Here is a 12541-nt window from a genome sequence, read left to right as displayed (position 1 = left end):
GTTTGACAGATGTCATACCAACCAAACAAAAATAAAATTAAGGCTCGTTCACAACAAATGTTCCCTATCGACACATTTGTATCTTAACGCTCATTTCATACCACTACACCTGGTAGTAACGTTTATCAAGTTACTATTCTAATAAGGTCTTGACCCCTGATTGTCAATTCTCTCGGAAATACAAATAAAATGATATAGGATTGGCAAAATGGCTCTGAGCATGATGCGACTTAACTTCCGAGGTCATCAGTCGCCTAGATCTTAGAACTAATTAAACCTAACTAACCTAAGGACATCACACACATCCATGCCCGAGGCACGATTCGAACGTGCGACCGTAGCGGTCGCTCGGCTCCAAACTGTAGCGCCTAGAACCGCACGGCCACTCCGGCGATATAGGATTCTAATGTACTAGAAGTTTAATGTTTACTTGCACCAAGCGCAAAACATTTTTAAAACAGGTCTACAATTTATCACGTTAAACATTTTTTTAAACCAATTATTTAGTGGTCCCACTAAAGAAATTTTGTCAATTTGCTTAAACACAAGTACCTCATCAGAGATAAGGTGAATTATACTATGAGAATTACACATGAACTTGCGCTCACACATCAACCGAAACTTACTTAACTAACTCAGTAAATAGACATTATTCACGAAAAAACAACAATCTAAAAGAGAAATATTTGAGCTCTGTCAATATGGTTGTTATCACCTTTTTTGTAGGGATACAGACAACACAAGGAAATTGATTAGTGATTTTCCACTACCTACTAGCTACTTTTAACTACTATCCACATCACTTTTAACTACCATCTACATCAAATCACAATCAAAATCTACTTGTTGTTACACAGAGCACTTCTGCTAATCTACTCCATTTGCGCTACATGCATGACACTGAATACCACCACTACCCAGGCTCGTGGTGCGCCCTTTCCCTATGGGCGTGTTGACACCGGTTCCTGGTATCGAATGACATTGTTGATTTGCGCTCCTTTAAACATACATATAAGTCCTACATTATTTCACTGGTAAATCCTACATAAAAAACTTCCTGCTCAAAAAAATTGTTATTTCCACATATCATTATTTAAACTCATTAATATATTGTCTAAAGCTGCCACATTCATTACTCATTTGCAATGAACTGTTGATTGGCATACTAATAAAACAAAATAAGTTTAAATTTGTTACTCTCTGTCACCATGGTTAGCAGTCTCCTGTCCTCTCTTCTCATTACTTGCCGTATCACTTGCTGCCTTTACAGCCTTCTTGTAATAAAGCTACCGTTAACATAAGTTTTAGAGAGAAACAACAATTACACATACAGCTACATTTTTACATACAACACTTCTTCATTACCTCACAATGTTTCATTATCGTCGACCTTTATTCCACAAATGGTTTCACATTGGATACATGATGTAACCCTTTTGGTTTTTTCTTTCGCAGTCCTTCTACTTCCACAACATAACACTTGCGTGGTTCGATATAATCCGACGCAACGCTTCACGGTCCCCATCCGCATTTTCGCAACAGGAGACTCTTTCGTTCAGAATATTGCGAAAACCATCATCCTGACTCTGCTCAGAGAACATCGAAACCGGTCCGTCCACCACGTTGAACTCGAGTTAGGATTGCGGTTCGGTACAAACGGGAAACCTCAGGCAGCTCATTTCCCTCTCATTGCGCAGCACGCGATCATCAAGATTTAAACTGACGAGGTTACCATGATCCTCCACCGTCATAAATGTGTCCATCATGTACACACATAAAATCGGTCCCCAGAATAACCGCCACACGCATCAGGGGTACAATATAAAAATCAAATTCAATCTCGTAACCTTGGCATGTGACGTTAATCCGAGCTTGCCGTTTCATTTCCACGCTTTTCCCGTGAATCGCTCCCTTTACTCTCGTCCCTCGCACCGGAAGACTAGGCCAGTTTTCCCTCTCCTCGCACTGCCTGAATGTGTCTTCGCCAATAATTGAATATGGACTCCCTGTGTCCAGAATGCATCTTAATTTCAATTCACCGATTGAAATCGTTACAGCGGGCGTAATTACCGCCACTTCTCTGCCTGGAGCCTCCCGTTAAAAATCCTCTCGTATGTCTTCGTTCCCCAAGTACAAAAATGCTTGTGTCCGCCCTATTTGCAGTTTCGCTTCGTTCCGCGCCGGTCTCGCGACAAAGTTCTTGCCTCCAACCTTCAATTCGGTGATTGTGTGCGGGATCCACCGGCCTAATTTCCACCCCTGGTGGTACTCGCGCGTCCCCGTTCCTATTCGCATCGCGTTCTCTGCCTGGTTGGTTTCTGGATTCTTGGTCACGATTTCCATCGTTTCCGGGGTTCGTACCATGATTTCCGTATGCTCTTACATTACCAACTTGTCGGTTCCTATTGAACCCATTGTTCCTGTTATCACCACGGTTTTGCCACCCGTTATTATTGTTTCTATTCTATCGATCATCAATCCGTGATCGGTTCCGTTCGCGCCCCCCTATTCGACTCTTGTACTTGCGCACTACGGGGTTCGCCCGCCTAATTAGATGTATACGCTTCCGAGTCGTCCTCAAGTTCCTGTAGAATTCCTTTGAAAGCCTGCACATCATCTTTGCACCTCGCAGCAAAGACGATGTGGCGTATGTATGCCGGCAGTTTAGTTAAGCAAATGTGGATCGACTGTGCTGGTGCGAACGGGTCATACACATACCGATTCGCCTGTACCATATGATCAAAAAGCCGGTCTGCGCTCGTGAAACCAGAGTTTCTTACGAAAGGTATCATGAGTATTTTATGTCTTATCCTGTCCTAATCAGTAGGTCGAAAGGAAAGCTGCCTTGATTTCGCGCACCGTGCCACAACTACAGGCCAGGGTTCTCATTCTTGCGGCGGGTTCCCCTGCTAGAAAACTGCACATAAATTCCGTTTTGTGCGTGCTGGGCCACGACGGAGGTAGTGCAAACTCAAATTGCTGCGTCCAAGCAACGGGGTGGATCCCATCACTTGCGTTGCTGAAAACATCGAACCTTCTCAGCGAAAGAAAATGTTTGAAATCCACATGCTCCCTTTCTCTTCGCGGAGAACGCCCACGTAAATTCATTGCTCGCCCCCACGAGTTCCCTGCGCCCTCCTTTTCGCTACTGTTCCATCCGTCCTCGTGCCCAGAGGCTTTCTCCGCACTTTCGTGTGTTTTGTTACGTCTGGGCACCTTTCGACTACGTTCAACACGTGTTTCAATGTTCCCTATACGTTCAACTAAATCACGGGTTACTCCCGCTTGCTGTTGGTTTATTAAATATTGTCCATTCTGGAACTTCAGCAAGGATCGCACCTCTTCCGTGTTTTCGCTAGTACCTGCCGCCGAACAGTTCCCTACCATTTCTGCGACCTTCGCGAGCTGATTTCTTATATCCTCGGTTTCAGAAGCGTTTCCCTGTTTGCTTCGCTCCAACTCGTCTTGGAGAGCACTAATCGCGCTGCTATTGAGGTCCACTTGGGTCTTACTGGCCTCCGGACACTGCGCGCCCATTACCTGCATCTTAGACAATAGCTCCGCGCGGTCCCTTACCGCCTGAATCTCCAAAGCCTGGAATTTCACCGTAAAGATTCGCGTCTGCTGTTCGACCACGTCATTCAGTCTTAGCTGTTCATTTTCCACGTGCCCGACACGTTGCTCCACAACACTGACTGCTTTCCCTACCTCTGTGGCTATTTCTTCACGCAATGTAGTCTGAAATTCCTTCAGATTATTCACATTATTTCCAAGTTTCTTAAATCGTTTCCCATTCGCCTACAATCTCTTTTATGCCTGTTGATTAGCCTCTATCGTAGATTTATGAATCTCATCGATCTTGCCTAATTTCCCTTTGTATTTTGTAAGAGCGGCCCCATGTCTACTCCCATACTATTAAACTGATTATTGGTGGGTTCATTACCTTCCTTCTCTATACTGGATTTATTCTGTTTGCTATTTAGATCCTCCATGTCTTGTACTTGGTGACAATCTGGATCGACAAGACTTTTTACTGCTTCCGTTTGTTCTACTGAGTTCAGCATTGTGTTTTCCACATTCATCATCATTCGCATTCATCCTGTTGCTATTGTCGTCCTGACTATCCCGACTACTATTTTTTACACGACTGCGCATATCCATAGTTTTATAGTTCAAGAACAAAAAATTCACACAATACAAAAATAACATACGTGTCCCCTAATCACAAGAGCACACGATTGTGTGACTGAATAAGAACAAAAATTGGACGTGGCCTGCACTTAATTTCGCCACACGCAAACCAATAACATATTAACACATCCCGCAATTTCAAAAAAAAACACATACATAAATACAATAAAAAACAAATAACGCCATTTACAACGTCGAAATAAATACTCTCTCTTAAGCAACACAGAAGTTGTTTGAGCACTGTGAAAATTTTTTTTTTTCATATATTAATACTCTGTTAAATCCAACTTAATCTCCCAGAAGTTTGTAAGTCTAGCACTTCCTGGCAGGGTCGCCATGTGTAACGTATTAGTATCTTTACGACGTTGCTCATCGAGCCATATACCTTATCTCGCAATTCTAGCTGCTTCTCTCACACAAATAATGATAAAAATTCAGAAATTCAGGGTCGCCACCAGACCAAGCCCTTCCTAACCATTTAGAAAAGAACAGAGATGGAAAATTATTAGTTTAATTACTTTAATGATTTAATTACAAGCATGCAAATTTCTTTAAGTAGCCAGATAAAAAGCACTCCATGTCGTGTATGAAGCAACTTGATCAATTCAGGATTGGAAATCGGAGTAAGTGGGTAAGATCAACACCTCAGAATTCATCTTTCACGTAGATTATTTATTTTATCTAAGTATTTGGTTGCACATCCTAACTGCACATAACTGGTGCCTGACTCGAAATATTTAAGTAAGAATTACGTGAGAATTTAACAGAGCACAGTTTAACTACAACAAGAAGAAACACAGAAAACGGGTGTGGGAGACAATTATACTATCATCTCCTTTGCATTAATACCATAAAAATATCTCAGTGAAATTTGCATTACGATTCTATGCACGCACTATTCTGGACACAGGATTAACCAATACACCAGGCTGTGCGATAATTATTTAACATACTAACTGCGTCTGCTGCTTGCAAACGGCCGAACTAGAGCACGTGGTGCATTCCGAATCAGACTGTTGTCTGCTTTGTAGAAAGCGCACGAAAGAACAGATACTCTTGCAGAAATTGTAGCTCATTAAACAAGCAAACTGTTAACATGGGAAAGCCTATTGCGGTGCCGTGGTGGAGCAGAAGGGTCATTGATTACCACACACGTGACACACAAACACAAAAGCAACGTCCAAAAAATATAAGATTAAAAATCATACTCGCTTCACACGCTTCAGTTAAGATGAAGTTCTTAAGTATTTCAACACTTGAACATAACGAATTCCTAACTCAACCTGCTTCCTATCACCTGAAACCCCCCTTAAGAGCTACGATCCGTACTCACCAAGCGTTCACCGAAGAGTGCCGCTTCCTCTCCCGAGATTACCTAGCTCCCCGTGCAGCGGAAGCTACCAGAGGGGTAGCCCTGCGTCACCAACCTCACACACAAAAACAGCCTTCGACTAAGATGGGTAAACCTCCCTGTTCAGGTATTGGAAACCTAAGTTGGTCATCCTGTGCTCTCCTTCGAACGAGAAGTAACGTCGTCTGCTCCCAGCAGACGATGTCCAACTCAGCGTTTCCCACATTAAAACACACATGTAATCTTCAATACTCCTTATTTGAGTGCTCATTCTTTCTGGAAGAGTTCATGAATTGAGTTAAAATCAGGTAGTAAAGCGAATAAGTTGTACCGAATTCGACAAGCGTCTTATGAAACGACTTCACAGGGACGTTTCAATGTGCACGATGGGGGCGCGAGTTGTTGTCCATGAAGACGAATGCCTCGCCACTATGCTGGCGATATGGTTGCGCTATCGGTCGGAGGATGGCATTCACGTGTCGTACAGCCGTTACAGCGCCTTCCATGACCACGAGTGTTGCACGTCGGCCTCACATAATGCCACCCCAAAACATCAAAGAACCTCCATCTTGCTGCACTCGCTGGGCACTGTGTCTAAGGCGTTCCGCTTGACCGGGTTGCCTCCAAACACGTCTACGACGATTGTCTGGTTGAAGGCAAATGCGACACTCATCGGTGAAGGGAACATGACGCCAATCCTGAGCGGTCCATTCGGCATGTTGTTGGGCCCATATGTGCCACGCTGGAGGGTGTCGTGGTTGCAAAGATGGATCTTGCCTTGGACGTGGGTGGTGAAGTTGCGCATCATGCAGCCTATTGCGCACAGTTTGAGCCGTAACAAGACGTCCCGTGGCTGCACGAAAAGCATTCTTCAACATGGTGGCGTTGCTGTCAGGGTTGACAGCGCTCATCCACTGCAGTAGTAGCCCTTGGGCGGCCTGAGCGAGGCATGTCATCGACAGTTCCTGTCTCTCTGTGTCTTCCCCACGTCCGAACAACATCGCTTTGGTTCACTCCGAGACGCCTGGACGCTTCCCTTGTTGAAAGCCCTTCCTGGCACAAAGTAACGATGCAGACTCGATCGAACCGCGGTACTGACCTACCTCAAATCGTTCAGTGGAGCATCCTCTATGTCCTGTTAAATTTTTGCACGCTCTTACGGAAACACACTGTATGAATCGTTGTAAATTTACTGTTGCAAATAATTGTAATATTACGTACTTGTAATGACCCTTGTTTTAATCCCTCTCTTACGTTGTTGACAGATAATCAAGTGTAAAAGTTAAGAGTGTTGCTGTATAAACCGCAATAACTAGCTTGCGCGAAATTTGCGCAGCCGTCATTGCGGTCATCTCACCGAGATAGCTAGGAATTGTAGTTATTTGTTTGATTCTGCTCTTTATTTAATTAAATGTAATTCCGATTGCCCAGTGCGAATTAAACTACCGCACTTGAACCATTATAAATTCACACGGTCGCAAAAATACGAAGACATGCGGGTTATTTCAAGATAATATTTTTGTCGTAGTAATTAATTTAAATGTGTAGGCCTATCGTTAATTCAACTTGCCCAGTTCATATTACGGTGAGTTAAACTGTGTACGGAACTGAAAGAACCAGAGGCTGTAGAGAGTTTCAGAGAGAGCATTAGGGAACGATTGACAAGAACATGGGAAAGAGATGCAATAGAAGAAGAATGGGTAGCTTTGAGAGATGAAATAGTGAAGGCAGAAGAGGATATAGGTAAAAAGATGAGGGCTAATAGAAATCCACGGCTAACAGAGGAAATGTTGAATTTAATTGATTAAAGGAGAAAATATAAAAGTGGAGCAAATGAAGAAGGACTAAATGAAGCAGGCGAAAAGGAATACAAACGTATCAAAAATGTGATCAACAGGAAGTGCAAAATGGTTAAACAGGGATGGTGAGAGGACAAATGTAAGGTTGTAAAAGCATGTATCACTAGGGGTAAGATACGTACTGCCTCGCAGAAAAATTAGAGAGACGTTTCGAGAAAAGAGAACCACCTGTATGAATATCAAGAGCTCATACGGAAAACCAGTCGTAAGTAAAGAAGGGAAAGAAGGAAAGAGGAAGGAGTATATAGAGGGTCTATACAAAGGCGATGTACTTATGGACAATATTATAGAAATGGAAGAGGATGTAGATGAAGATGAAATGGGAGATACGATACTGCGTGAAGAGTTTGACAGAGCACTGGAAGACCTGAGTCGAAACAAGGCCCCGGGAGTAGACAACATTCCATTAGAACTACTGACAGCCTTGGGAGAGCAGTCCTGAGAAAACTCTACCATCTGGTGAGCAAGATGTATGAGACAGGTGAAATACCTTCAGACTTCAAGAAGAACATAATAATTCCAACCCCAAAGAAAGCAAGTGTTGACAGGTGTCAAAATTACCGAACTATCAGTTTAATAAGTCACAGTTGCAAGGTACAGGCAGGAACTCTTTACAGACAAATGGAAAAACTGGTAGAAGCCGACCTCGGGGAAGATCAGTTTGGATTCCGTAGAAATGTTGGAACACGCGAGGCAATACTGACCCTACGACTTATCTTAGAAGAAAGGTTAAGGAAAGGCAAACCTACATTTACAGCATTTATAGCCTTAGAGAAAGCTTTTATGTTCACTGGAATACTCTCTTTCAAATTATGAACGTGGCAGGGGTGAAATACACGGAGCGAAAGGCTATTTGCGGTTTGTACAGAAACCAGAGGGCAGTCATAAGAGTCGAGGCACACGAAAGGGATGCAGAGGTTGAGAAGGGAGTGAGACAGAGTTGTAGCCTCTCCCCGATGTTATTCAATCTGTATATTGAGCAAGCAGTGAAGGAAACAAAGGAAAAATTTGTAGTAGGAATTTAAATGCATGGAGAAGAAATAAAAACTTTCAGGTTTACCGACGACATTGTAATTCTGTCAAAGACAGCAAAGGACCTGGAAGAACAGCTGAACGGAATGGACAGTGTCTTGAAAGTAGGATATAAGATGAACATTAACAAAAGCAAAACGAGGAAAATGGAATGTAGTTGGATTAAATCAGGTGATGCTGATGGAATTACGTTAGGAAATGAGACACTTAAATAGCTAAATAACTGATGACTCTGGAAGTATGGAGATTGGCTACGGCAAGGAAAGCGTTTCTGAAGAAGAGAAATTTGTTAACATCGAGTACAGATTTTAGTGTCGGAACGTCTTTTCTGAAAGTATTTGTATGGAGTGTAGCGATGTATGGAAGTGAAACATGGACGATAACTAATTTAGACAAGAAGCGAATAGAAGCTTTCGAAATGTGGTTGTACAAAAGAATGCTGAAGATTGGATGGGTAGATCACGTAACTAATGACGAGGTATTGAACAGAATTGGGGAGTAAAAGGAATTTGCGGCACAACTTGACTAGAAGAAGGGATCGGTTGGTAGGACATGTTCTGAGGCATCAAGGGATCACCAATTCAGCACTGGAGGACAGCGCGGAGGGTAAAAATCGTAGAGGGAGACCAAGAGATGAATACACTTAGCAGATTCAGAAGGATGTAGGTTGCAGTAGTTATTCGGAGATGAAGATGCTTGCACAGGATAGAGTAACAGGGGGAGCTGAATCAAACCAGTCTCTGGATTCAAGACCACAACAACAACAACAACAACAACAACAACAACATGTAATTTCATTTCAAAATATGTATATTTTATGATTGTTTGTTTTTCATCTAACCAAAGAGACGTATTCGGGGTGCACTCAGCCTCGTGATGCCAATTGAGGAGCTACTTGGCCGAATACTAGCGGCTCCGGTCACAGAAAACCATCATAACGACTGGGAGAGCGGTGTGCTGACCACACGCCCCTCCTATCCGCATCCTCACCTGAGGATGACACGGCGGTCGGATGGTCCCGATGGGCCACTTGTGGCCTGAAGACGGAGTGCTTGCTTAAATGAGATGTACGTATTAACACTGGAAGGCTATTAAAAAGTAAAAGGGAACGACATTTGTTGAAAATTAGTGAAGAAATTGGATAAAGGTGTTTAAAATAAGGAAATGGCATGAAAGGATTATAATTGATAAATTTTTTGGAAGGTTTCGTTATTAACAGCTAAATCACGAAGTAAGATAACACTCCACTCATTCTGCCTAATTATGGTTTCTCTAGCTGTAAAATTTTTTTTATCTGAGGCTTTAGAAACAGAAAATTTGGTCAGTGCTACAATTTGTAATTACTTTGTAATTATGGTATACTTTGCAATAGAGAGAAAGCTAAGAGATGACAAACTTTTGCAGTTAAGTGCACGCAACTTGCAGTAGCGATTAGCATTTGTTTAAGACATAAATATTTTATCGTGTTGAGCTGCGCGCAGAGAAAGTATGTGAAGTGTTTAGAACTCAGCTGTATACGATAAGTAATAGATTCGTCAGACTGCATTGTACGGTATTAGGGTGATAACCCGTCAGCAATTTAGAATGATGGCTTCTTCACATACAGAAACAGCTTACCAGGGCCCCTGGGCGCAATCGCCATGACAATTGAAAAAACATGATAGCTGCGACAAGAAACTCACGTGTGGAACTGTTGCCAGGTATGTTGCTACAGACCCACGGTGGAAAATAATATTACAAAAACTAGAGACTATGGCTAATGACATGACTATCATGAAACAAAATTTGAACAGGATGGAAAATAGTTTGTCCAAAATGTAAAACAGGATGTCCACTATAAAACAACAAACTAATAACTTGATTCGAAACTGTGATTATATACAAAAACAAGACAGTGTAACTGATGACTTCACTACCGTAGTTCAGAAACGAGACAATATGGTTAACGAATACAATGATTTAACTTGTCGCAACATGCGCGTTACCGAACTGAATGAAGAGCAATCTGAACAGTTCACTAAAAAAATGCAATGAACAGACGCTTCTATGCAGATGATCAAAATGGACGTTAAAACAAGACTTGCCTAAACAGCAAGAAAATGTCCAAAACCCCGTTAATGATCATACAGGTTACTTGGAATAAGAATTAATCGCGGTAAGGCAACAGGTTAGGAGTGACACATCCCAGGCAGCTCAGGTAACACGACTGTCACAGTCCAGTCCCTAATGAAAATGCTTACGCTGATGACATGCGTTCTAGTCATCTGTAGCCACAGAACCAAACAACTAGGGGCATGGGGGCAGAGTCAACTCTTTTTGTCGTTCTGCCGGACAGAACCTACGCAGATACAAACAGTTTGAGCTGTTCAGATTTTTGACAAACGATGATAATAATGATAATAAGAATGACAAAAATTACAATGACAGTTACGACGTGGGTCATTTCTCGCAGCCGCATACAGAAGTTGATTAGCGCGCTACATCACCAGACGGAAATGTTCAGTGAGTATACGTTAGACACACCACGCTCCTTGTATCAGTAAAATGAGTTTGAAGAAAAAAGCCAAACGATTACCATCCTCCAGATTATGACACAATACACTGAACATGTCATATTACACGTGCTATGACGCATTACACAAACAGAATGTGTGGGGGCAATTTAATTCAAAGTCAGTTATTTGTTAGCATATCTCATTACCAACAAGATTAAAGGACTTTATCCACACAGAGAGCTTAAGAAATATCTTCCCTAAGCACACCTAATGTTATATCCTAGCCAGTAATGCCACCCGAGCCCGCTGCCAAAAGGTTGGCAGCATCAAAGTCCGGACGCCATCCGCATAAGCAGCGCCAGCGAGACAGGAAATCGCCGCAAGTCTGCGCGCGCCACCGCTGGCTTCTGGTTTCTTAAGCGCTGGAGTCGCGAGCGCTAGGACAGTTCTGTATTCGCCGCTCAGTTGTATACTCGCCACCGAATTGTGTACTTGCTAGTCAGTTGTGTGTTCATCGCAGCAGAGTTGTTGTTTGTCGTCAGCCGACGCTGACCTAGCCGCTCCGACTCGAACTAGACAGATCTCTGTAGACACGGAGTTCACTATTGTGTTTCTGTATCTTCATCAATAAAGATAAGTACCGACTTTTATTTAATCAGAGTGTTTGGGTTTTCATCTTTCTGTTCACTGTTCCAGCGGACCGGTCGGCCCGCTATTAAAAGTGTGGCGGTGACTTCGTAAGCCGTTTCTACAGCGAATTGTTTGTCGCTACGAACGCCGCCACAAAACCTAAGCCAATAAAAGGTGAAAAGCAAACGACAGGCTCAGGAACTGCACTTTAACTGTCCAGTTCGTCAATACTGAATACATTACAACTCTGAACTACTGTAAAGTAGAAGCGAACAGCTATACAGTGAATTTCACTATGTTAGTAACAATGTGTTTTCGTAAGTAACTAGGATACATTGTTGTCCATTAGGTACACAATTAATGTGGCTGGTAAGGATGTGATTTTTTTCGATATGTTTGTAAAAGGGAATCGTAGTTAAATGACACGGCCCAAATAAGTATTTAAGTGCAGATTGGTCGGGGAGTATGGAATTTTTAGAGGAGACTAAAGAATCGACCTTCCAAAAGGACTGGGATTTAATTGCTGGGCATGTGAACAAATACGTACGAATTTTTGTAAGATGTGTATGAGACAGAGCATATGCCACCTTATCTAAGACACAAAGAAAGAAAAATTTTATTATCTATATTAGCTAAAGATTAAATAGCTGTGTTCTCAGAATCTGAATGAATTAATAGGTAATGCAGTGGCGAACACCTACGGAAATATAAATTTAACTTTCCTAAGTAGTAGAATAAGTATGTATACTCCAGCCTGAAGCCTTAGCTGTAAACTTTCAAGCACTGTCCTGTTCGCAGTGTTTTTGTGGAAATACTCACCTCATGACAGCGTAAGGTGCCAAGTACCACAGAAACCATTTAACTTATGAAATACAATCTGATTAGTCATCTGGGGGTTTATTTCTTTAATACGTCATGTAGATGAATGGAAGCTGTAAAAGCAATCTCAAAGAAATTTCACCCGCAACTATTTGCGTTAGTAG

The sequence above is a fragment of the Schistocerca piceifrons genome, chromosome 9 (genome assembly GCF_021461385.2).
Source record: "Schistocerca piceifrons isolate TAMUIC-IGC-003096 chromosome 9, iqSchPice1.1, whole genome shotgun sequence".
In the NCBI taxonomy this organism is placed as follows: Eukaryota; Metazoa; Arthropoda; class Insecta; order Orthoptera; family Acrididae; genus Schistocerca; species Schistocerca piceifrons.
This window is presented reverse-complemented; position numbering follows the sequence as displayed.